We start from the raw sequence: 26,980 nt of genomic DNA on the forward strand, positions 1-26,980 counted from the left end.
GGCAGAAGAAGCATGATTGGTATAACACCAGGACAGCAGGGAATAGAAGCTTACCCTTTGCGTGAAGTTGCCAATGGGAGCTATGTACATGTCCCTTGGAGTAGGGGAGATTTAGCTGCTTTTACCACATCTTTCCCCAAGTTACGAGAGAGCCCCGTGGAGTGGTACAAGCAAGTCGAGAGGTTTGTAAAGATCTCAAAAGTCCTATGGATAGATCTGAACACGCTGTTTGACATTGTAGTACCAGGAGATCTGTGGACAGCATGCAAGGTTAGCGCTGAGTGGCCCACAACGGAGCCAGAGAGAGATGCTAGGACTAATGGGCCGTCCGAGATCGTGATGGCAAAATTCGAGAGAGTGATGACTTGGCTGAAAGAGAAGGTGCCAATGCAAGACATAGATTGGGTCAGAATAGACAGAACGAGACAAGAACCCAAAGAGACAGTCCATGAATATTACGAGAGATTGCTGAAGGCGTTTAAACAGTATAGCGGCTTGGATGTAATGGATCCAAAGGACATAGGGCAATTCGTGTCCAAGTTCGTCCTGGGACTGAGACCGGATATTAGTTTAATGATTCAGCAACACTCGATTTGTTGGCAAAGTAGACCCCTAGATGAAATACTGAGATATGCCAGGTACTGCTGTGATGAGGTAGACTCCAAGGCTAAGAAACTAAAAGAGAAGCTGATGGTGGTACAATTGCAGGCAGCAGGAAAGGGGGGACCGCAACAACAGCAGCAAGGGACAGGTACAGGAGGTAAGAAGCAGTACAGTCAGAACAAGGGTAATGAGGAGAGTACTACCTTCAGACCCAGAGTAGACATAGCTACCTTGAAGAAAACGACTAGGTGTCACCAGTGCAACGAGTTGGGGCATTGGAAACGCGAGTGCCCTTACAATGTAGAGATAGGAGAGCAAGAGATAGAGGAGGAAGAGGTCCAGAGCGCACCTATGAGAGGGGCGACGCCATACCAAGGAAAGGTGCTCAAAGGGGGGGGGGCTCCTCCCCGAGCCCAGTTCCCGCAACCTCCTCGAGTAGGGAGTATGGGTAAGACCTATAGACAAATGCCCCTGTTTGTGGAAGGTGAAGAATGCTATTATGTGGACCCATTAACCGGACAGAGAGTGGAAAGAGAAGACTGCACCCTTGGGGCAGCCTTAGAGGTAGATCAGAGGGGACCCTATGTTGAAGCAGAAGTAGCAGGGTGCCCTACGACATTTCTGGTGGACACAGGAGCCACTAGATCCACGATCAGATCAGCTGCAGTTCCAGACCTGCCCATGTCTGGAGAGACCATACAGGTGGTAGGGGTCGCAAACAGGAGAATAACCAGCCAATTGACAGAACCGGTACAGGTGAAAATAGGGAAGTACAGCGATGAGCACCAATTTGTGGTTTGCGATTCAAGCCCTGTGTGTCTGCTAGGAAGAGACCTGTTGTGCAAATTGAATTGTACTATATATTGTACACCCCAGGGAGTGGAGGTATTGACTAATGATGATGATGCAGATTTCAAAGTTGCAAACTCAAGAATATGTGTGGAGCTGTACCCTACTTTGACAGTAGACGAGCTTCCCTGGGATTTGAGAGAGACAGTGGCATCAGAGGTATGGGATTTCACTGGGGAAGAGATTGGATTGGTCAAAGGGGTGGACCCAGTGAAAATTGTAGTGAAACCGCATGCTGAGTTCCCAAGAACGCCCCAGTATAAATTGACTCCAGAAACGATTGCAGGCATAAAACCCGTGATCGAGTCCATGATTAAACAGGGAATACTGAAAGAAATCGTGGGTAGTCCATGTAACTCCCCGATTATGGGTCTGCAGAAACCAAATGGGAAATTTCGGATAGTGCAGGACCTTCGAAAGATTAATAACATAGTCGTTTCATGTTGTCCAGTGGTACCGAATCCATCAGTGATACTGTTTCAGATTCCATTCCAAGCTGAGTGGTTCACTGTGATAGATCTTTGTCAGGCTTTCTTTTCGATCCCTTTGGACGAAGATAGCCATTTTCTTTTCGCATTTAAGCTGGAAAATCGCGTCCTAACATGGTGTCGTATCCCTCAGGGGTATACAGAGAGTCCATCGATCTTTAACCAGCTTCTGAAGAAAAATCTTGAAAGTCTAGTGCTGCCCCAGAAGTCAGTTCTGGTCCAGTACATAGACGACCTCCTTGTGGCGTCAGAAACAGAAGAAGCTTGCAGGGAAGATTCCATTGCTTTGTTAAATCACCTAGCTGCCAATGGGCACAAGGTGTCCCCGGGAAAATTGCAGTACTGCCTGACAGAAGTACAGTACTTGGGACACAGAATTGAGAAAGGCAAACGAAAGGTGTCACCAGACAGGATAGAGGCGATCATGAAAATGAACGCGCCTCAGACACAGAGAGAGGTCAGGATGTTCCTAGGGATGGTGGGTTATTGCCGACAGTGGATCGTGAACTTTTCACTGAAAGCAAAGCCCTTGCAAAAACTGACGCACAAAGAGGTGAGTGATCCGGTACCATGGGACAAAGACTGTTTGATGGCGTTCCTACAGTTGCGAGAGGACCTGTGTCGTGCTCCGGCATTGGGAATGCCTGATTACAATAAACAATTCTTTCTTTACTGTTGTGAGAGAGAAGGTTGTGCGTTGTCTGTGTTGGTCCAAATCCATGGGAATGCCCGTAGACCAGTTGCTTATTTTTCAGCTACTTTAGACCCAGTAGCCGCAGCGTTGCCCGGATGTCTCAAATCCGTTGCTGCAACGGGTGTCAGCATTGAGAGATGTGAAAATATCGTTATGGGGCACCCGTTAGAGGTGTGCGTGCCACATTCTGTTGAACTGTTGATGACCAGGACCAAAACACAGCATCTGACCAATAGCAGGCTCACGCGCTATGAGCAAGTTATTCTTGCTGCAGAGAACGTGACCCTCAAGAGATGCTCTGTTTTGAACCCTGCTACCTTAATGCCACTTCCAAATGATATTGATGATGATGATGAATATTCAGACCATGACTGTCTCGATGTGACTGAACTATGCACCAAACCCAGACCCGACATCGTAGATGAGCCACTGACCGACCCAGACGAAGTTTTCTTTGTCGATGGCTCATGTGTAAGAGACGAAGTTGGGCAGTTGAGAGCAGCTTATGCTGTTTGTACAATTGAAGGAGTTGTGGAAGCAGGGTGCCTGGAAGGAGTACACTCCGCTCAGGTAGCCGAGATTATTGCCCTAACACGTGCTTGCTTAGCAGGCAATCAAATTCGAGTCACCATTTACACCGACAGCCAATACGGGTTTGGGGTAGTTCATGATTACGGGCAGTTATGGTCTCAAAGAGGGTTCATGACTTCTTCAGGCTCTCCCATTCGCAATGGAGAGTTTGTGCGCTTGTTGTTAGAAGCATTGCAATGTCCAGCAAGTATCGCAGTTGTAAAGTGCATCGCACATACCAAAAATGAGGACTTTGTTTCGAAAGGCAATAGATATGCTGATGAAGTTGCGCGGTATTGCGCAGAACAAGGTTACTCTTTCACAGAGGTGGATGTGGGTGGAATAAATGTGAGAACTGAATTAGCCATGATACTGGAAACTGTTGATACTTGGGATGAACTGTCAACCATGCAAGAAAATGCTCCTGATTCAGAAAAGGAAACATGGGAAAAGGCAGGATGTGTAATGGGTGAGACTCATTTTTGGGTCTCAGCAGACGGCAGAGCAGTGTTGCCCAATGAGATGGTGAGTCCAATGGCTAGACTCATACATGGTCCCGTACACTTAGGGAGAGATGCTATGCTGAGAGTGTTTAGACAGACTTGGTACAATCCTAAGTTTAGAATAGCAGCAGAAGCAGTGTGCCAGCGTTGTGTGACCTGCCAGCAGCTGAATGTAGGGAAAAGAACACCAGTTGCACTAAGTCACATAGGAAGGTCTGGAGGTCCATTCAACAGAATGCAGATAGATTTCATTGAAATGCCAAGATGCAACCGCCTCCGCTATGTCTTGGTGGTTGTTTGTGTGTTCTCCAGATGGGTTGAGGCATACCCTACACGTAGGTGCGACACCCTCACAGTGGCTAAGTTACTGCTTAGAGAACTTATCCCTCGGTTCGGGGTGCCGGCCTTTTTGGAATCAGATAGGGGAACACATTTTAACAGCGAGCTTGTGAAGATGATTTGTGTTGCACTGAATATAGACCAAAAACTCCATTGCAGTTACCGACCAGAAGCCTCAGGAATTGTGGAACAAATTAATGGCACGATCAAGTCCAGAATAGCGAAAGTTTGCTCCTCAACGACCCTGAATTGGCCTGACGCCCTGCCATTAGTACTCATGAGCCTTCGTAGTACCCCAGACAGAAGAACAGGGTTGTCACCACATGAGGTGTTAATGGGGAGAGCAATGAGACTGCCATCTATTCCAGCTACTGCACTGTTAAATATCACAGATGATATGATCCTGGACTATTGTAAGGGGCTGTCTGACGCCATGCGTTCTGTGTCCCTTCAGGTGCAGGCTGCAGAGGTTCCAGCGTGCCAGGGCCCTTGCCATGACCTGTATCCTGGGGACTGGGTCCTGGTGAAGAAACATGTGAGAAGAAGCTGCTTGGATATTCGTTGGCGTGGGCCCTACCAGGTCATCCTGATCACAAGTACAGCTGTAAAGGTGGGAGGCCTGCCCAACTGGATACACGCGTCGCATACGAAAAGGGTTCCAGCACCTCTGGAAACAGCTCCTCTCTCGGATGGAGGTCCAGCTGAGGACCAAGAAGCCATAGAGGGGGCTAGCCAAGCTGTAGAGGTGCCAGTGGAAGCAGGGAACGAGTCTGACCAAGCTGAGGACGGTCAGTACAACAGCGAAACAGAAGACGCTACAGAAGGAGAAGACAGCTGGGAGTACGAGTCTGACCCTGACAGGTCTGAAAGAGAGCGAGAACAGACCAGAAGGAGAAGGAGTAGAAGGGCACGTGGAGAAGCAAATTGGCCGCAAAGAAGAAGTTCTAGCCTGAGGTCAACTCCAGAAGCAACCCTTCCTCCGATATCAGAAGACTCAGACCCAGAAGAAGGTGCTCAGGGCGCTGAAGCATCAGACCGAAGAAGGTCAAGAAGAGTGCGTGTGCCTAACAGAAGATACTCCACACCTGAGTGGACATATCTGGCGACAAATGTCTGTGAAACCGGAGACAGGGAGGATCCGAGCGGTGGTGGTGTCCAGTTCTGAGCCCATTATCACCGTGGAAATACAACTGTTGGTACCCGGTGTCGAACAAGAAGGGTCACTAACATTCGTGCTCCCCAGACCTCCCCGCCTCAGCAAGTTAAAACACATGTTTCTTACAGAATTGAAATTCCCCGACTTTGGTACCACGATAACAGCACATGAAGAGCATACTCTTCGCATGGAAATATTGAACTATGCTATTGAAGCTGCAACCACAAATCTAATAGTCGATTGTTAAAGGACTTTGTAAATAAAGCAAGCAGAAGAAAAGAAGATTACCTAGCGCCCAGGAAGCAGAGAATTTTAGGGAACCCCTTGAGTGGATGGAGAAGGGCTAGGGTTGTCTTTTTGAACTGTGAAAGGACTTTTTGCGAAAAAGGCTGTCAGCCTCCAGCTGTGTGGATTCTAAAGACAAAAAAAGGATTGAAAGAGACTGTAAAGGAACGAGAGGAAAAGAACTTTTTTTGCAAAGAGAAAGGGAAAAGCTAGATTGTCTGACGAAATGGAGGCCGGCACCCCGAACCGCAGAGCTAAATGTATAATAGGTACACTAATAGTAGGAGTGATAATATTAATAGCTTTAGTGGTAACAATTTCTTATGTAAAGGGACATGAGGAAGAGGTAAAGGTAACTGATGCGAATTCTGTAGTAACACTTACACCCACTGTTGCAGGTGAGAAAAGGGAAAACACTCAAGAGAAAGCGTTATTGGCTGCAGAAGCCCGCAGGTTACATGTGGACGAGTCCCAAGGAGACTTTAGGTCAAATGCTTATGCTAAACTTTTGTATGAATACGTGGATGCCATGGAGGTTAAGGATTGCTACGTCTGCATGCAGTTGCCTGCGTCTGTAGATGAAGGAATTCGATATCATCACCTCCCTCTGACATATGGCATTACATGTAGCTTATTGCTTAGTATATTTTATGAGAGAGATAGTTTTGAATACTATTTCTCCAATTATGATTCTGTGTTGCCAGAAGTCCCGAATTATAAGCAGATGAATAAATGGGATTACTGGAAGAGTGAAGACAGATTGGCCAAGTTCTTCATTCCTTGGATTACCTTAGATACTTCACATGCCCGTAGAAATAATCTGACATGCAAGGTGTCAGAAGTCGAGAAAAAGTTCATAGGGCAGGTGGATGATCGTTACAGGAGACAAAAGATTTTGAAAAAATCAGGACAAGGGAAATTAGATTGGACCGAGGAAGAGAAGTCACATAAGAGAAAGGGTAGTAGTGGTCCAATAGCTTTAGATAAAGCGCAGAAAGGAAAGTTATGTCTTCACCGAGCCAAAACGTATTATGAAAATGTATACGTGGGTGAAGTTGACTGTGAACATGCTTTTAATTTAGAGTACTACACTAAGGATTTCCTGAAGGGAATGCAAGTAATTCCAAATGTGTATTTTGTATGTGGAAGAAATGCTTACGTGAGACTACCTGACAACTGGTATGGATCATGTTACTTGGCAATTGTCTTCCCCAAAATATATCATGCACAAGACTTATTGATCATTGAGGGCCAGACATCATCGAGGGGAAGGAGAGATTTAGGCGATGCAGAAATGGTTGGAGATGTCTTTGGAGCTATGTTCCCTCTTTTGGGAATAATCCTTAATGATGTTAAAATTAGACGACTGGCAACAGTTGTCGACAGGTTGTCTGCCAGCACTGCTCAGTCCTTAATGCTGGTAGAAGGAGAGATGCAATCGATAAGGGCTATGGTTCTTCAAAATCGGCTTGCATTAGATGTCTTATTAGCAAAAGAGGGCGGAGTCTGTAAGGCTTTGAAGGTTCAGGAATGTTGCACTTACATTCCAGACCTTTCAAAACCCCTTGAGAAAGTTATTAAGAACATAACTAATATACACAAAGAGATCGAAGACTTGAGTAGAGAAAATGTCTGGGAAAAGGTGGGCCACGGAATGAGTACAGTTGGAGGGTGGTTTTCCACCTTAGGCAAAAGCTTTATTTGGTATATCCTAAAGCCTATCATCATAATATTGATCTGTGGGATAATATTGTGGGGATTGGTGAGGGTATTCAAATGGTACAGAGCAAGAAGGTCAGAAAGGGCCCAAAGAGAACAGTTGCAGAGATTGGCTGCCATACAAGATAATCAGTACAGGAGCCTGAGAGCTCTGGAAGCGCAGAGAATGCCAGCAATAACTGCAGTTTAAATGTTAGTGATGACCCCGAGAGGTCATCAAAGGGGGGAACTGAGAGAGCGCAAACTGATATAAATGTATGAGTACATCACACTTACCTATAGTAAGCACAAGTCATGATGAGAAATGCCATGAGTGCTAATAGTATCTGAAATTATATTCTAAATGTATAGCTAATATAGAGATTTAAGTAGAAGTGGAACTAATACAGAAATGTGTGACATTATATGATTTTATTAGACGTGATTATTTTGAATCTATGTCGTGTAGCTGTTAACACATAAGATGGTCTGTGGTAAAACGCAGAACGTGGTAGGCCTCAGGGCCAGAGTTGGAGCTAAAAGGGAAGGTGTTTCTTTTCACGACACAGATTGTTTAACGTTTTTGGTCATTGCATTAATGGGCCATGATTTAGAGTAATGTTTTCTAAATAATAGAATAAGAGTTTTAACATGCTTTAATTAAATGAAGAAATTGAATGCTATAATCATAATGTGAAATATTGTAGGCCTGAAATGTTTTAGCATTGATTTACACGTACATGTCTGGGCTGAGAAATGTTGCAAGCCTTTTTAGAAGTCTATGAGAGTTGGGTTCTTGGCGGCAGATATCTGTCTGCAACAGGAAAGGGGGGATCCAATTATAAGTGAATGAATAGAGGTCTGTTCAGTAGACGGCCCAGACATGGAGGAGGGTTCTGGAATGTTTAAGGGGTATCAGCGGGCCGGAGAAGAGACTGAGAAGCAAGGTCAACTCTAACGTCTGAGGCCCAATACAAAGCATCATGGAAAAAGCCTGAAGTTGCACCACGTGAGAGGCGTTTCGCAAGGGGCGTCTCAAATGTTGTTGACTGTTTTGTATTAGGGACAGCACCCCTGGGTGGAGTTAGAGCAGAGACCTGAGGACCCTTTAGAGAGCGGATGGGTAGGCAGTGAGGGGTCATGACTGGAGAACTTTAGGTTTTCACCAAGAGACTTAGAGTGGGTGACTTCCCTTGGGGGTCATTCATTGCTGACACCTTTGTTAGGTTGGGATTTGGTTAAGTAGGGATACCATCTAGAACAGGGTAGGGACGCCTAACCTGTGTTTGTTTTCCTCCAACCTAAATGAAGGAGAGATATGCGTCTATGCTGATAGCTTTGCTATTTTTAGAACTTGTGTTAGTGATTTCTGTTGCTCGTCTGAGGGCTTTTCGAGAGCACATGTATGTAATTGGACCTGTGTATCTCGTGAATCTCATTCTGAGATGCTTGTATTTGCAGCTCATTATATCTTTACAATAAACTTTTGAAACCTAGAAGTTGTCCGTGATCTTTGAGAGTAGAGTCCTTTCTTGGGTGAACTAATTTGCAGATAGGTGTACTGTTTCCTTCCAAGACAGGCAATAAAGGTTCAGTCGACCAGATCGAGGTTTGGATCAATAGATATAAGGTATCGATCAAAATCTCGCCCTTTCAGAGGCCAGGATTGAGCTTCTAGCTGGTTGGTACATTTGCTGTTATCTGGATCGCCACTGGAATACGGTTCTGATTCTAATCTATTGATAAAGTTGAACTCATCGATGTACCTGCACGTTTAAGACATTAGTCCCCTATAATTTCAACTTGATTATGTTTGTTAATCAGTGAGTCTTAATAAGTAACTGATTACTATTTTCAACGAGGAATCTGTGCTTTATTTGTTTAATGCGTTCCCGATCATGATAAAACCGAAGTGGGGTAGACACACAGGCCCCATCACTATCCTTGCATTCTGATTGATTGAAAAGGCCACAGAAGGTCCTCACTATCGAAATAGCTAACAAACGGGAGACTGGAAAAAGTTAAAAAAAAACAGCATAAACTGGTGGAAACTTGTTTTTACAGTTATTTTTGAAAAACTATACTCCTACCTTGACATATTATTTGTGCAGATGTAAAATACCGTTCTTTGGGTAAATTCTAGTTGAGTCCGTTTAGCAGAGAGTGGTGATATACAGAACAAAGTGGGAAAATACAAGTTGGTAAGTGTAATCAGGATATTGCATTTTTCGACAGCAGGAGTTGCGAGGGACATGTCATTTACCAGACAGCACTAATATCATAATACTTTGCAGTAGTGGTCCTGAGGCGAGCCCCATTCCACCGAGAACTTCCGATCTGGACACTAGTGCCAGTGAGGCAAATGATGGACAATATGTCCTTCCAAGCTTGAAAGGATGGTGGTTGTGCCCTACTGGGAGACCTATATCACGGTGAGATCTTCAACTCTTTCGAACACGCCTGCAAGGGCTTCAAACTCAGGCCTGGGCACTTCTTACACCATGCTGGACTAGCAGAGGTGGCCAAACAGACCTGGCCCATACATCCCTTGTGCCTCAACACACACATACTCTGTATGTACTACTGTGGTGCAGGAAGACATTTGATTACACTACTATATAAGGCGATGAGAGTGCATGCAGCGGGTCCCCCACTTTGGGCACACGTGGCGTGGGATGCTGACTTAGACACCCCTTTGAACATGATATGGACTGAAATCTGTGGACTAACGCCTATAGTATCTTGCAATGCCTGCTTTAGGCTGGTACATTACAACTTCCGTAGAAGACCCCTCACTCACCAACCTAGTTGGCGACATGTTTCATCATTGGGGTCCCACCCGAATAGCCGAGTGCCATCCGGGTGTGCTGCGACACCTGATTACAGTGGAGCTGGTAAATTTCTTTGTGTGAAAAAAGTGAGTGAAGAGAGTGTGAATTAAAAATTGGCCAGATATAACCCTGTAAAAAATGTCATTCTGGGGCAACTGGACAATATTAAAAGAATTATTTGAGATGTCGTACTAGTACCCGGTGGAATCTCGGGAGTCCCCTTTTTTTTTTGCCCACCCTTGAACCACATTCATGGGCAACATTTTGACTCTGTCCTGCCTTATTTTATATGGATCGTGTACAGAGCCACACACTGTGACCCCGACTCCCATGACTCACGCTAATACCGCATTTTAAGTAAGCAGGCCTCTCTTTCCCACGAACCAGATTCTTTTGCAACACGTCTGTGAATTCGGCAGGATTACTGCCTTTGTGCACACACTTGACTGGATGAGAGTGCGCGATACCCACTACGAATGAGTGATGGTTATGTCACTAATGATTTGTGAGCCGCAAGGTATTTCCTGTGGCACAAGCACCGGGGCATTTGCACCCTGTCTTTTCGCATGGAGTGCGTTGACACCCACTTTAAATGTGTCAAGTGGGTATGTTTTATATTCTGGTGACTATATATGTCACGATTGAATGCCTGAGTACTTCAGGTGACTGCCTCATAATTGAGGAGGCATTCTTCCACGCTATACACAATTGAAATAGGAAACTTTAGGAACACTTATCCTATAAGACAACACATTAATAGCGATTTTAATTATGTGTCTATGAATTGTGTTGTCTTTACAGATATTTCCTTTCTAGTAATGGTACGAAAGGATACCCTACCGTGAGTAAATGGGTAGATCATAGTGACTTAGGGCAGGGTACACCTTAGCATGTGTACACCCCCGGGTTACTTTCATTGGTCCTGACCAAAACCTGAGAATTACGACCAAGGGTTGAAACATGTAGACCATTTAATTGCACTTTTTTCACTGGAGGGTGCTGAGGGTCAATCTAACCTAGTACGGCATCTCAAATAATTATTTTAATATTGTCCAGTTGCCTCAGAATAAAAAATGTTTAGCCGGTTATATCAGGCCAATTTTTAATTCACACTCTCTTCACTCACATTTTTCACACCAAGAAATTAACCAGCTCCACTGTAATCAGGTGTCGCAGCACACCCGGATGGCACTCGGCTATTCGGGTGGGACCCCAATGATGAAGCATGTCACCAACTAGGTTGGTGAGTGAGGGGTCTTCTACAGAAAGGAGATTTTCCTTTGCTGTGCTCTTTGCTTCCTAAACACCACAAAGACAGTGCTCTGTCTCATGGGTATACTCCTCATGTTTGTTTATTTACCTAACTTCAAGGGACTAGGAGTACCATCCTCAGAATTTTGTAAATCTCTTTCCCTCTTTCGTGTTTTGACATTACAACTTCCTCCACAGGACCTATTTAACCTCTAAGAACCTTCACTGTATATCCTCCACCCGACAGGACAGTGGCCTGCACTGCAACGACAGTGGGGCGGACTTCCTGCAACTGGCATGGCAGTGCCGGACAGTGCAGGACTACTGGGCTCAGTTGGTGATGGATTTAAAGAGGACCACACACCTATGAATTGTATGCACATTGCTTAATTGCTTACTGTGCTATGTCAGGTGACCAAAGGGTCGTAAGATGGCCAATACATTTCTGCAGTTGGAGGTGGTATTGGCCAGATGTAGAGTAGCCATCACCTTCATGGCCAGCGCACACCCGCAGTCGAACAATGGTACAGGGACGTACAGGAGTGGAAACTAGCAGAGGAGGTGCACAAGAAGATAAGTAGGCATGATGAAAAATTGGAAGAAGACCTCCCGGTTCGGAGAGACGTATGTGCTACATTTCTATTCCCTTCCCATATGCAGACACGTATTCTGCTGACAGTGATGAGGGGTGTGAGTGTAGATGATGATTCGGCTTCAGGAAAAGGGGTTTGTGGGGACTAACCCAAGAAGTATGGAGGTAATCTGTCCACAAGCTTGATGCACTGGAAAGCACCATTGGGTGCTGGAGATAGGCCGACAGAGTGTTCGATGGTTGATTGACTGTCCTCTCCAATACGATTTGACATGTAATGTGTACTGTGCTTCACTAACTACTGTCATTTGTTCTTTGAACCTAAAAAATAAAAGCTTAAAAAAACATTGTCTACCTTTCTATACAGATATTTTTGATGAATTTTTTATTAGATGTTGATTTGTTTGGGCTTAGTATTCCAGTATCTCTGAATATTGGAAAAGTTCCTGCGGCAGTGGACAGCACAGCAGGATGTGCTCCTTGATGCTACAGTCACCTCTGTAAAATCTGCCCAATGAAGGCCAGTATACAGCGCAGGCTCCATGTCTTACACTGCACCTTGCAATAGTGATCTTGAGGAGGTGGGTGCAGCCTATTCCCCTGAATATTTGGTGCTTCAGGCTTTCCTTGAGAGCAGTGCTTAATTTGAGCGGCTGGTTTCTGATACTCGGCACCAACACTTTATAGTCAACACCCGCACTTATGACTGTCTGCCACATGGTGGTGCTGACTATCTAACTTAGAGATGAGCACTCGATAGTTTATTAATTCAATATACATTAAAATGGATAATATCTGCCGTCCAAGCCATTCTTAAAGCTTTGGGAGCCTGGAATAGTCTGAATTGTCCCACTTGTAGCAAGTATGATGGTTAATAGTTGTGTTGGAACTTTTTGGTATTTGCAGCACTGGCGGGGCATAAGGTGGCGCAAGCTGCAGTAGCCTCCTGAGAAGAACCCTGACACTTACATTTTAGCAAATTAAGTCCTGCTTGAGAGATGTCCCTAGCATGTAAAGGATCTTCTTCCTCTAAGGGATTGATGGATATGTAGGTAGAATACAGGCAGATTGTCCAACATGTGAAAGATTTTGCTATTCCAGGTTGTGTTTGGGTGAAATCTATTGCCCATCCCTTAGCCTTGAACCCTGCAAGAACCATCAGGAAGTCAGAAAGTTCAAGAATGTGGTTGTGGTGGCAGGCAGGGCAGGGCAGGGCTTTAAATGGGCCGGTACTGTCCGGTACAAAGTACCAGCACTTTTTTATTTTGAGAGAGGAGTACCGGCACTTCTAAAGAGAAATGCTATACTTATAAATGGAGAGTATCGGCACTTCACAGAAACAAGCAGGCACTCTGGTACAGAGTACCCACACTACTATTTTTCCATTTCAAGCACTGAGGCAGGGTGAAGGCTTATCAAATCAGGCAGGATTTAGATCTTATTAGAACAGGAGAAAAGGAAGAGGCTACTGCAGGTCGAAGGGAGCCAGGGCAAGCACTGTGCAAATTGTTCTGCTGGTATTTGGTCTCCACTGTTCCCTTTTTACAGCACTGGAACAGCGCACCCATCTTTCAGGGCTATGAAAGTATTACCTTGTACACCTAATCCAGCTCAGAGTGTGTTGCACAGGTATATCATATTAATCAGTTTGTGCATTGAAGCGCACATGAAACAGTGTGCAGTTCAAACTATGTACCTGCACACAACACAGGTCCTGGGCGAGATTGCTCTTTACCCGTGGCAGTAACTGGAGGTGCTGGGAGCATGTGTGCGCTCTCACGAGTCAGGAAAAATGAACACGTATGTTGTTCAAGATCCAATGCCGCATAAGTAAATCATCCAACATTGTTCGACTCTAAAGTGTGACCTTATCAATGGCTGGGGAGGGGGCTTTCTCTTTTCTCTCGTTATTGAAACAAGCCCACCACTCAGGACTTTCCAGGTCCATAATCCCCTGCACCTGTCGTCCCTTTCATAACTTTTTAGATGTTCCCACCTCGACACAGGAGGAAATAACAGCTGGAAGTACACTGGTAGCAGATTGCACCCACCCAACTGGTTGCTAAAAAGGTATAGGTTACCCAGCATCCTTCCTCTTCGGTTACCCTGTTTCAAGACTGAGAGGAAGGACCTGGGGTGTGGTATCCCGGCAGGTCTTGTATCCACTATGCCACGCCTATAGTCCTTCTGTGCCGGACACAGAATAGTCAGGGTCACACAATGCGCTTGTATACTAGGCGGGATGCTTGGCGATGATGTCTGCCATTTAGGATTATGCTAACTTGACCCTTGCTGAGAATGGGTAAGCAGTGTTCATAAGGTAAGTGTTTTGCCCATTTTTACTTCACTATGTAGTTTGGCAGAGGTAGGCAGAGCCTGGTGTAGTGCGGGCGGCAGGAGGAAAGGGTAGTGTTTCCTGCAGCCCAGTAATGTTGCTTTTACCTGCAGAAGTATTGAGCTGTATTTCCTTGTTCGTGTGCATATGCAACCTTTCACTTTCAACCCACCTCCGTTACAAGCATTATAAGCGTTATTTGGGAGTGTGCTTTCGAAGTAAGTGGTGGTGTGTGGTTACACTGCTGGGATTTATGTTCTGTAATTGAAGGCTGTAATTATGGACAAGCACATTAAAATAGACATTGTGTGGCAGACTCATCTTCTCATTCTAGGTCTCCCTGCTCTCCTAGAAAGCTGGCAAGGATGTCAAGAATCATTTTGAGGAAGAATTTCAAGATAAATTTCGAAGGATAATTTTTGATACTATTTCTTTCAATTCAGATCTCTGTCCCTCCAGCTTCCAGACCTCAGACACAGAAGGATTTTCAGTCGGATGCGTCTGCCTCTCAAGGGGAGGAGGCGGAAATCCCTTCTTCTGAACAAAGGGAAAAATATATTGACAAAAAGGTTTTGCCTGAATTGCAATCAATAATTCAGAATAATATTGGATTTTCTGCTGAAGAGCTGACTTGTACTGCTGCTGGACCAGTGTTAAGAGAATTTTAGTGGGATCGGTCCCTGGGTCTTCCTCTAAATCGGATTGTTCTGGAATGTGATCCTTAGAGAATCAGAGGATCCATATTGAATCATTGTTCCAAGGTTTATGTCGAGGTCTAGATCCCATTGACAATATGGATAACACTATTCTAGAATCCATGTCAGCAGAGCCTTTGGTGGGCGGCCTCGTCCAATGTACTTCAGTGGCGAGGAGATGATAGAAAAATAGACTCAGCATTAAATATTGATAAAAGACAGACATTTGTGGAGCTCACGCCAGTCAGTGTCTTATTTCGGAGTTTAAATTATTCTTTAAGGCTATTCAGGAAGGTTCAGAGAGCTTTCCTTTGTCAATGGGAATGGAGCACCAGCAGAGTGAAGGAAAATGTCCGATGAACTCATCCTAGATCGATGCAAGCGAGGAACACCAGACGCCATGACTCCCTGACCTGCACTGTCTGACACCAACATATGTGGATACTGGGCAAAGAAAAACACTTGGCAACCTGCACAAGACTGCAGAAGTCAAAGGCTCAGACACTTCAGGCAGGAACCAAACTATGAACTGGCAAAAAAAACAACTTGATTTTCCAGAGAACTTCTCTCTCTTTTTTCCCCCTATCTTTCATCATCTTGTTCCCCTTTACCTTGTCTTGTTTGTTCTTGATTTCTATGTAATTATCATGGGGTTATGAGAGTGGTGGTTGGGAGCCATATCTGAGCGCGGATCCTCTTGACGCGTGCTTCTGGCCTTGACACCAATAGAGTTTTCCTCCATTCCACCTCATTCTGGGACATACATGTAGAACTTCGCCATGAAATCTACAGTATTGTCAGTAATCCAGTCTCTGCTTTTGGAGGAAGCCATCATTCCATTGCCTCATCAGGAGCAGAGGACTGCAGTCTATCCTCTTCCATTTTTCCAAGATGACGGGAGGGTTCATAATAATTACCAATTTAAGATGTGTCAACAATGGCTCCTGAAGAGTCCATGCAAAAGGAAAACTCTACAGAGAATAATTCCTTTATTTATTTATTTGAAAGTTTTATATAGCGCGAACAAGACCCTTACGGGTATCAGAACACTTTACAATAAATGTGTATAGGTATAACAAATCAAAAAAAGAATAAGCAAAACGATAAGATACAAAGCACAGGTCGAACATTATGAGTAGAGTAGAGCGCATTACAACAAAAGTGTATAGGCATAACAGAAACAAAAGAAATAAGTAGGACCGTAAGAGTAGAGTCAAGATGCTGAATACATAAACCTAGGACAGATCAGACATTGTGGATATTATGGCTAAAGCAAGATAAAAATGACTGGCTACAATGACAAACATAGATAAAGGAGCAGGTCAGATAGTATGCAAGACCAAACCATACAAAAATGAAGGGGTAGCACATTGATGATTAAAAGTCACAAAATGAGTAGAATAAAGCTGTACATATAATAGTTAAGCATTCGATTGGTAGATAAGATAATGGAATAAGGGTTATCCCCTGACCAGTTAAGTAATGTTTATGTAAATTTTGCCATAAGAAAGCCTTTTACTTCCAGTTTGAAGGAACGGATGGATGGGTTTCGTCTAATTTGTGGTGGCAGGGCATTCCATATCCTTGGTGCCATTCCGGAGAAGGAGCGATTATAAGTTTTTTTCTTCATGAATTTTTGTGGTTTCAGAAGGAAGTTTTCCACACTTCTTGTTGATCTTGATCCTCCAGAAATTGTGAGTTTTTGTGTGAGATAGCTTGGGGCACTATGATGATGGGTCTTGTGCGTCATGCAAGCTATTTTCAGGTGAATTCTGGCTTCAAATGGCAGCCAGTTTTTAGGATTTCAGATCCGGGGAGATGTGGTCCCTTTTTTTCGAGCCAGTGATGAGTCTCGCTGCAGCGTTGATGAAGGCTCTAAAAGGAGCTGTGGAGGTTTTGGGAAGTCCGCATAACGAGACACTGCCATAGTCCAGCCTCGGTAGAACTAAGGCCTGCACCACTAACTTGAAGTCAGTTGGGGGTAAGAAGGGCTTAAGCTTCCTTAGTGTGTTGATCTGAAAGTTTGCTCCTTTTGTTGCATTACTAATATACTTCTGCATATTGAGGTTACAATCCAGGGTTATTCCTAGTGATTTCACCGAGTCAACAATGGTTGGTTGAGCATCTAGAAATGTGAGGTGTTTTATAAGATTGTGCATAGTGGGGACTTTGGCGGGGGGAGCAATGAGGAGGAATTCAGTTTTTGAGGCATTCGATTTGAGGTGATTCACAGCCAGCCAGGATTGGGTGATCTTAAGAGTATTGTTGAGCAAAGTAATGTCGTCCAAGGTATTGATCTTGATGTAGAGTTGGGTATCGTCTGCATACATGTGGAATTGCACATTGGATGTTTGTAGCAGATCGGTAAGAGGTTCCATGAATAGGTTGAAGAGTGTAGGGGATAATGAGGAGCCTTGTGGGACTCCTAGTGTGACCGGAACTGATTTGGACAGTGTGTTGTTGATCTTGAATTTTTGAGTCCGGTTTTGTAAGAAGGAGGAGAACCAATCGAGCACTGGACCTGAAAGACCCATTCTGTGTTTCAACAGATCGATTAAGTGTTCGTGTTTGACCGTATCGAACGCTGAGGAGAGGTCTAATAGAATGAGGAGACATGCTTCGTTGTGATCAAGGAGTTAAAGCGCATCATCAATGATGTGTGTCATAGCTGTTTCAGTGCTGTGATTTGCGTGGAAGCGGATTGGTGTTTGTTTAGGAGGTTGAAATGGTCGATATGTTTTGTAAGTTGGTGGTGAACAAATTTTTCCAGAAGTTTGGCCAGGGTGGGAATATTGGAGATAGGGCGGTAGTTGTTGAGGTCCATGGGGTCAGCTGTGGCGTTCTTAAGGATGGGAGACACTTGTCCAATCTTTAGTGCATCAGGGATGCAGCCTTGTTGAAGAGAGCTGTTGATGATCTTGGTCCACAGAGGAAGTAACATCGGTGTCAGATCTTTAACCGCCTTAGCGGGGAGAGGGTCAGTGTGGTGGTTAGATGGTTTCAAGATACTGAGAAATTTGCCTATAGATTCTTCAGAATAGGAGTGAAAATGTGACCATGTTGCATCATTTTTCACTGTAAACTTGGATAGGATTTGTAGCGAAGCGTTAGGGGGTGGGGGGGAGTTGGTGAGGGGGTACGAATGAGAGATTAGGTCCTTGAGGAGATCTTTCTTGATGTTCTCCGTCTTGAGGTTAAAGTGGCTAGAAAAGTCATCACAAGATGGTTGTGGGAGAGTTAGATCAAGAGGTCGTTGAGGTTGGTCCTTCGATTGCGATTTGATTAATTCAAAAAGTTTTTGGGGACGATTTCTTGCCTGGTCAAGTTGTTGGGTATAGAAGTCTGCTTTAGTGAGTTTGACCGTACGAAAATAAGCATTTCTCTTTCTTTTTAGAGTCAGGAGGTGCTTGGCGGTTGGTACTGATCTCCAGTTGCGTTCGGCAGTTCTGAGGGAACGTCGGTCCTCGTTAAGGAGACTGTTGAACCATGGTTTAGAGTCTTTTGTGGAGACTCTCTTTAGTTGCAGAAGCGCAAGTTCGTTAATTATCGTGGTCATGGAGTTTAGGTAGTGGTTGGAGAGGTCGGTTACGTTAGAAGTTCCAGCAGGGGGTAGAAGTAGATCCTTGCTAGAGTTGGGTAAAGTGCTTGTGCTTAGCTTTCTCCAGTCCCTTTTCCAGACCTTAGGTTTTATAGCTTGGGCAGAGGTCAACTTAATAGATTCATTGATGAAGAAGGTGATGATGTGATGATCAGACCAGTCGCAAGGGAGAATTGATTCAGGATGGATGGAATCAGTCTTAGAGATTATTAAGTCCAAGGTTGCGCCTTTGTTGTGTGTAGGACTATTGCATAGTTGGATGAGGTCTAAGGCGTTGAGGAAGTTTTTAAGGCTGTTGACCACTGTGTCACTAGGGTCGTTCCAGTGGAGGTTAAAGTCCCCAAGGACAATTTGTGTATTTTGTCGACCGGTGAGTGATGTGATCAGGTTCATGAGGTGTTTGGTAAATAGTAGGTTATCTCCAGGTGGGTGGTACATGATGTGGAGCGAGCAGATAGGTTTACCATTACTGTTGAGGTCGAGGCTGAAGTATTCACAGGAAGGGAGTGACAAGGGTATAGCTCTGTTTATGGAAATGTTACTCCGGTGTATACATGCAATACCTCCTCCACTCTTGCCCCCTTCCCTATCTAGTCTGATAATGTCATAGTTAGGGGGAACTAGGATGTCGATGAGGGGCGAGAAAAACTCTGTAAGCCATGTTTCAGTGAGAATGATGAGGTCAAGGTTAGCCGAGGAAATGAGTTCGGCAATGTAAGTTGCGCGTTTCGATGCCGATCTACAATTCAGTAGTGAGCATTTAAGACGGGGGGTGGCAAGGGATGATGTGTGTTCCAGGGTGAGTGGGACATTACAAAGATTATTGACGATGACTCCTCTGTTGTTGTGAGTTGAGGGCCTGTGGGGGTTTGCTAGTATAGAAGGGATGAACTTGTGTGTGTGAGGGTCGGTGGTAGTAGCTGGCGGTTCGTAGGAGAGAAGAACAGAGAGAAGATCTGTCTCGGAGAGATGATTGTTAGTACGCAAGGTAGGTTGCGAGAGGGTATAGATAACCATCTCGGGCCATGTGTTTGGTGCTCTGGGTGTGTTAGAGGGACTTGTTAAGAGTGTTGGATCTTGGGAGACAGGGATGATTCGAAAGGATGGTTTTAAAGGCGTGGAGGTCTTCTTTGATTAGATGAAGTGTGGAGATGATCTCATCCAGTCTAGTGGCTGGGGTGTCATCAGTGTGGGTGAAAGTGCTGGTGCCGGGGAGCGTGTGATCATCTGTATAGCTGTGTGCGTGTGTGGTAGGGATATGGATGAGGCTGGTTGGGTAGAGGATTTGTCAGGCCAGTGGGCGGAGGTGGGAGGTGTGAAAAGGGGCTTATGTTGTTCAGAGGGTGAGCTCGTGTCTGTGAATTCAGGGGATGGACTATGGCGTGCCAGGCACGGAGAGAGAGAGATAACCATAGAAGTGTGAGGTGCAAGGATGGTCTCAGCCATGATGGGTAGGGGAGAATGAGCTGTATCGGTGAGGAGAGGTTAGTAGTGTGGGTGGGTGTGGGGGTGGACGTGCAGGTAACTGGGGTCACGGATGTAGGTGAATGAGAGGGTTCAGAAATGGGGGGAAAGGTGATGAGTGATGGTGGGGTGCTATGGTCCGTCCTAGAGTGATATCTGTAAGAGTGGGGTGTGCAAGAGAGGTCTCGTCCACGGTCATGATGGGTGGGGGGCGCGTGCGCTGAATAGGTGCGGTACTGCTGGTTGTATAGTTGGGGGTGAACGTCGAGTGAACTGGGAGCGTGGCATCCCCCAGTTCAAAGGAACCAGAAATCTGCGGGGGACGGGAGTTGGGGGGAGGAGGGAGGGCTATGGCTGTGTCATCCATACTAGTGTTGGTGAGATAGTAGGTGGGAAGTGGGGCTATTTGCGGTTTATCCACTAGTTCTTTGATGATAGGGAAGATGTTGTCTAGGAGGTTTAAACTACGGTCAGAGGCTTGTAAAAGGATGGTACCATTGTTATAGATAGTGATTGTTGCTGTAGCTTGGAAGAGTTGGGAAGGGGCAATATAAATAGAAAGACCATGTGCCGATTTTCTGGTGGAGGAGACGGAAAAAGTGGAAAGGAATACTTTCCTCCATTGTGCTCTCCATTTAGTGTGAAAAATGATGTCAATGGTTGAGTGTCCGTTGCGTGGTGAAAAGTAGGGATCTGCGAAGAGGGTTTCAGGATGCGATTTGATGATGTTGTGTTTGAACCGTTTGGCCGATTTTTTTGACAGGCCAGGGGGGTAAATGATGTTGTATGTGGGAATGCCTTTGCGCTCCATGGTAAGAGTGGGAGGGTAGGCGAAACTGGAGGAGCCCCAAAGAGACACAGGAATTCAGGAAAAGCAGGGGCCAGGGGGGAGTCTAAAGAAGGAGAGAGGGTGAAGAGGAAAAGAGGGAGGCAGAAAAGGACAAAGTCTAAAGAGAACAAGGCTCTCAAAAAGGGGGGTTGAGTTGTGTGGTGTGCAGTGTTAGGATGGAGGAATAGAGCTGGTGATTGAGTCAGGGGGCTCAGGTGCAGGGTAGACTGAAGCGTAAGCTCGATAAAGGGCAGGGACAAAAGGCAGAGAGAAACTAACCTGAAAATAGGCGGTGGAGAGGTAATTGGTCGAGGTTTAAGTGAAATCCCCATGTCTATTGCCCATTCCAATATGGCTGCGTCCTTTCTAGGGGTCCTAGAAGGTGGCTATGTAGTCCTTTATCTATTTCTAAGCCTGTTGTCCTGTTTTACTTTCCATCTATCTAGTGAAGTGAAAAGTCCTTTCTCAGTGGTTACTATGTAGTCCTGTGTTTATTACCAATGAGGTAGTCTTTTTTTCCTTTCCTTTAAGCATATGGGTTGGATCCAACTCCTCAGATGTCCAAATAGTCGGCCATATTATTAAGAATAAATTTGAAGAACCCAACAAGCCAGCTCAGTAATATATATACAAATAAGAGCACAAAATAAAACATCAGAAATAGAAAAAAACGAATTACAAATAGAGGCAGTAAGGTTAGCGCGAGGTCGTTGTGCGAAGTCTTAAATGAGATGCAGATGAAATGATCGTTGGCTCTATTAGAGCTGTGGAGGAAAGCATAAACCAACCACAAAAAATTCCCCAGAGCAGTTGATAAAGCACTCGATAATGTCAAGCGGAAAACAATGTCAGAGGGGTGGGGGGGAGGGAGGGGGCGGTGGGCCGGACAGCGTGTCCTTTCTCAGAGCCTTCGCGTACAGCCAGGCCCCCAGGTCCTCCTTGCAGCGCGACGACCACGCTTTCCCAGAACCATCAAGGGGCAACCATACACGGACAGACCGCAAATCGCTTGGCCCTCCCACGGAGCTCTAGGCGGGATGTCAGCGCCTTGTCAAGATTCGCCGAGCGATGCAGTGATCCTACCAGGCTTCCAGACCCTCAACCCATGCAGGCGCCGGCGTGATGATCGTTTATTTTCCCCGCGGGGAGGACCCGAAAGCACTCTAGAATTCCGGGTGTCTGTCCTCACGCGCTGAGATGCAGAGAGGGAGGGAGCACGCTGCCCGGAATGACCTCGTCCGTCGGTTCTCAGGGCTCGCCCCGGGGGATTCTGTTCTAACTGGCCAGCACCCCATACATCGGGGTAATTCAAACTGGCAAGCTCACCTCGGCACCTCCGGTAGTCTTCGGATTTCGATTCCGTCCCCAAGGGTGGTGTTCCTCGGCAAAGCTCCGACAAGATGGTGGTCTCCTCCGGGAATAGATCATTGATTCAGAGGGAAGCCAGGTGAGAGATGTAGCGCGTTGTAAAATCCTGTTACGCTATAGAAATCCTGTTACGCTGATTAATTGTGGTTTGCTTGGGGACTGCCGCTAACAGAGATATCCTGGGAAAGGACTCCCAAGTGCTTGGAGCTCCTCTGTGGCGCTCCTACCAGTCGGCCATAATAGACCTTATGGACCAGTACTTTCATATCCCTATTGTGGAATGTCTTTAGAGGTTTGTGAGGTTCTGTTCCAGGCATTACCCTTTGGAATCATATGTGCCGCAGGGGTATTGCCAAGATAATGGAGTCACCTGTTGCCATGCTACATCTGTAAGACTGGCATGTCCTTCCATACCTGGCCAACTGGTTTCTTCATGCTTCATCAACAGAAGAAGCTCTGGGTAGAAGACGCTCCCTTGATGAATCAGGGCTGTCTGGTTCATCAAGGGCCGCTCCTCAATCTTCAAAAGTGTCAACTGATTTCTACAGAGGACTTCATTATAATGGCATCCACTTCAAGACAGAGGTGGGGACGCTGTGCCTTCAAACAGAGACAACAGACAGACTAACAGCCTCATTTAGAGTTTGCCTGATGGGATCCTCTGTCACAAACATTGTAAACATCTCTTCACCCATATTACAACTGCATTACATCCAAAGCACTTGTGTTGCGGCAAATAGAAATCTGCCACGTTTGTGATGGAGCAGTCTGTCTGGCAAACTCTATAGAAGGCTCTAAGACTGGTACTTCCTCTTTGATAGCCCATCAGCAAGTTCCAGCACATCTCTGGGCAAGAGCACAGGGACAAACGGCCTCATGTGTGTTTCTCCTCCCTTATCATGTCTTTTTTTTCCTCAACGGCTGGTATATCTTCTTGGCTGAATTCAACCTAATCTACCTTTGGTAGTATCATAAAATGTCAGTGCAAAGGAATGGGGAGCAAAATTACGGGATTTTTCTGTTCAACAGGGAGGGAAACTCAAGGATAGTCAGCTCTTGTCATACTGGAGGCAGCTGTCTGTAGTTCGTCAAGCACTAGTCTATTATAAACCTTTCTAACATATCAACATATGCTTGTTCAAACAGCTAATCTGGTGACTATGGCCTATATAACGAGGTGAGGTCACCGAATCATAGTCTTTTAATCTGGTGACAATGAAGTTGGGGGCCTGGGTGGAACTTCATTTGCTATCTCTGAAGACTGTCCACATCAAAGGTCAAGGCAACCTCCAAGCAGACAGGCTGAGCTGAGCGATCCTCTCATCTCAAGGCATGTCCCTCTCTCTGGCGATCTTCAGAGTCAGTTAACAGAGATTTACCTCTCCAGAGAAAACACAACTTCCCAGTATGTGCTCTAGATTTCCTGTTCCTGTAGATGGAGCATCTGTTGCCCAAGCCTGAGGACATGGGATCTCTGAACAAAATGTCAGAAGCATTGCATTAGGAGCAGACGCAAACATGTCCATCCAGGATGATCCGAATTGAACACAGATGCAACTGAACGGATAGATGGTAAGACACTGAGAAAGGAAGATTCTGGCTCAGTCTGTCTGCCTGGAAGTTCAACCGACCTTGAATCTATACTGCTCCCAGAGCCAGGAGATTGGACTCTGCCAACACAAAGATTAGTTATGCTACTTGATTCAATTCCCTGCAGCTGGTACCACCCTGGTAATTTAGATAACACCTCGTGACCAGATAGTCTATCCTCACTAACACATCGGCTATTCCAGATGAAAGACAAAAGCCAGCAGAGCCATCCAAACTGCTGAAAGCTCCCTCTAATTGGAAGAGTGGAGACTCTCTGCCTGAGTCCATGGCCCTCTTGCTTTCATCTCCCACAAAGTGGTGCCCTCACCCCAAAGGTTGGCATCTGTGGTCAAAATAAGTGGAACTGGATACTGTAGTGGAACCCCACAGACAAGTGTTCTTCCACCAACCACCAACACAACTTCAGTTTGATTTCTGGAGTTACCTGGATAGAAACTCATAATCCCTTGTAGCTGAGGACCAGCATGACAGGATAAGATTCACCACTGGTTTTCAGATGATTCTGAGCCAAGGAACTATTGCTGTTGTGGCAGCCAACAATCCTTGGATCCTCAACCAAGTTTGTGCTGTTGCAGACGACTGGGCTAACAGGTGAAAATGGTTTGGAGAATGGATTATATTCTCAGTGCAGACAGGAAAACACGGCCCAGCTGAGTGTTAATGCATGTGCCAATAAACATATTTTCTTGAGAAGGATGGAGGCAGGAGTTCTGGTAATTGACCATAAATCCCATGTGCTGAACGGCTGTTCTCCTCACTTCCACATTCTTTGGGCTTGGAAAAGAAGAAGCAGACACCAACCAATCATCAAGATATGGAAAGGTCAACAGGATTTGAAGTGACATTCTCCTGATGTGGATTTGCTGCAAGAGAAGCATCTGGTGGGGCAGAAGACTAAGCCTTCACTAGATGAGGGTATAAACTACTGGTCCATGCAGATTACACATCGGGGTCCAGGGGAACGGTGATTCTGGTAAAGAAATCCTTACCTCTCGTAGTTCATAAAATATGGGCGGACCCAGCCGGGAGATTCGCAGTGGTGGAGGCCCAGTGGGATGGTAGGGTTCTTAATATAATTTCGGTTTATTTACCGCCCGCTCTGGGTAAAGTGGCTCTGGAAGATCTTGGAGGGAGGCTGATGGGACTCCAGGAAGGAGCATTGATTATGGGAGGAGACTATAACATAACCCTAGATACACAATCGATCGCCATCCACCGAGGTCACAAGCGAAATCCAATGTATTAATGGCTGACTTTGTGACAGCACTGGGATTGGTAGATGTAGGTCGGGCGCTACAGCCCGACGGACAAGCTATTCACCTTTTTTTCAGGCATGCACCGCAGCTTATTGTGTATTGATTACTTCCTCACACATCTGTCATATGTGGGCAATTTTGTTAAGTCCCGAGTTCTGCCGAGGGGCATATCTGACCACTCCCCGGTCTGGGTGGAATATACACACTGGGAAAAACAGACACGTACCACTATCGTTATCAATCCCTGGCTTTGACAATACTGGACATTAGGGAGGAACTTCGCACACAAACGTAGAACTACTTCGCTGAAAATGTGGGTTCAGTCACATCTGCTCAGACAATATGGGAGGCATATAAGGTAGTTCTGAAAGGGCAGGCCTTATCTCTGAAGATGGGATACATCGCTAAGTAGCGTGAGCTCTTGGCACAGGTGGAAGAGGACGGGAGCATGCACAGAATCCTTCGACTGACACAGCACACATGCTTCTACTGAAAGAGGATGAGTATCGAATCAAAGCCAGGGAACACATGATGGCCAAGTATCGCCACACCCAGCATAGGATATATGAAATGGGGGATAGGGTGGGTGGGCCACTGGCTTGGCTAGAGAGGCGAGAACAGGGATTGAGATGGGTGCATAAGCTGACGACATCAGGGGGTGATTCTGTGTCACATCCGCGGGAAATGACAGAGGATTTCGCAACTCACCTAGAAAAGGTATATTCCCCCTCTATTCACTACGCAGCTGAAAAATCACTCCAGCTTCTCCAGTATAGTGACGTGCCAGCCCTCTCAGAGGTGGACAGGGAAACGTTGGATGAGGCTCTCTCAGCTGAAGAGATTGGCAAAGCTATAAGACAGATCAAATCCGGGAAGGCGATGGGGCCCAACGGCATCCCAGTTGAATTTTTGAAAACCACTGCCTCCCGCACGATCCCGCCTTTAAGGCCATGTATGAGGAGAGTCTAGAGGTGGGCCGGCTGCCAGTAGATCAGAGACTGGCTACTATTGTATTAACACACTAAATAATTTTCAAAAGAGGGTCCTAGGGAACAATATTTAAAGACACAGCAATATCCGATCCCCAAATCGCAACTGAAACAACAAAAAGGAATTGTCGGTCTGACAAAATCAAGACAAAGAGAGAGTGAAATAGGGAGAACAGGGTCAAAGCAAACCTTCAATCATTAAGGCAAAATAAATCCCATCAGCCCACCACAGTTGCGGGGCATCGTCATTTAGAATTGGTTGTGCTTGATCTAACTGTTGTAGCCCACACCTATCCGGGGGGGCAGCTACATTACAGTCAGTGTCACAAATGCACCCAACCACTTTTGCTCAGTGGTGCTGATGATTTGCAGTGCAAAATAGTGAAAAAGGAAAAGTGCAAAAAGTTAAAATTGACTACTGAGACAGAAATAACTTTAATAAACGCTGTCTTCGTGTCAATATTAAAACCAAATGCAGATAGTCTGAAAGAATAACTATCATAAGCAATAGGAGTGAGATTGGCCTACATGTTTCAGCCCTACAGGTGACTTATACCAGGCTGTCTTCAGGACCAGATGTAACCTATGCTACTGCAAATATTGCAAAAACTTGTGCACAAATTATATATCAATTTTTTATTTCAATAATTGGTACGATACATCCTACCACAACCTATGAGTTGAATATTGGTTTGCAGCTATCACAGGCGATGTATCTTCTTTCCTAGAGAAAGTGTAGCGGTGTTAAGTATTGGACCCAGTTCACATATTCCAAAACAATCATCGTCTCAACATTAATATTATCACAATGTAGATACTATATTAGCCCAAATAGAGTGACAAGTAATAGGAAACACTCTATTAACACATACTTAGGTCAAATTATCAGTACTCACCCAACTTTTTGTGGGATTACGCCTCACCTCACCTGGCATCTGCGTCAGTTGATGAGGCCCCGCTCTGTAATGTGGATAGA

The 26,980-nt window shown here is 45.4% G+C and overlaps 1 long non-coding RNA gene across 2 annotated transcripts in view; it reads right to left on the reverse strand.

Moving 5' to 3' along the window:
- Nucleotides 1-26,980, reverse strand: part of LOC144824820 (uncharacterized) — a 128,759-nt gene that overhangs the window by 37,941 nt on the left and 63,838 nt on the right. Inside the window, exons 2-3 of one of the 2 annotated variants that reach the window (XR_013609136.1) lie at nucleotides 26,901-26,964; nucleotides 26,656-26,728 (exon numbers count right to left, since the gene is read on the reverse strand). This is a non-coding gene — a long non-coding RNA (uncharacterized LOC144824820). Of the gene's footprint in view, nucleotides 1-26,655; nucleotides 26,729-26,900; nucleotides 26,965-26,980 lie in introns of those variants that run through there. The other variant, XR_013609137.1, reaches the window with a different exon arrangement.

This window comes from Lissotriton helveticus, chromosome 3_1 (assembly GCF_964261635.1).
Source record: "Lissotriton helveticus chromosome 3_1, aLisHel1.1, whole genome shotgun sequence".
NCBI lineage: Eukaryota > Metazoa > Chordata > Amphibia > Caudata > Salamandridae > Lissotriton > Lissotriton helveticus.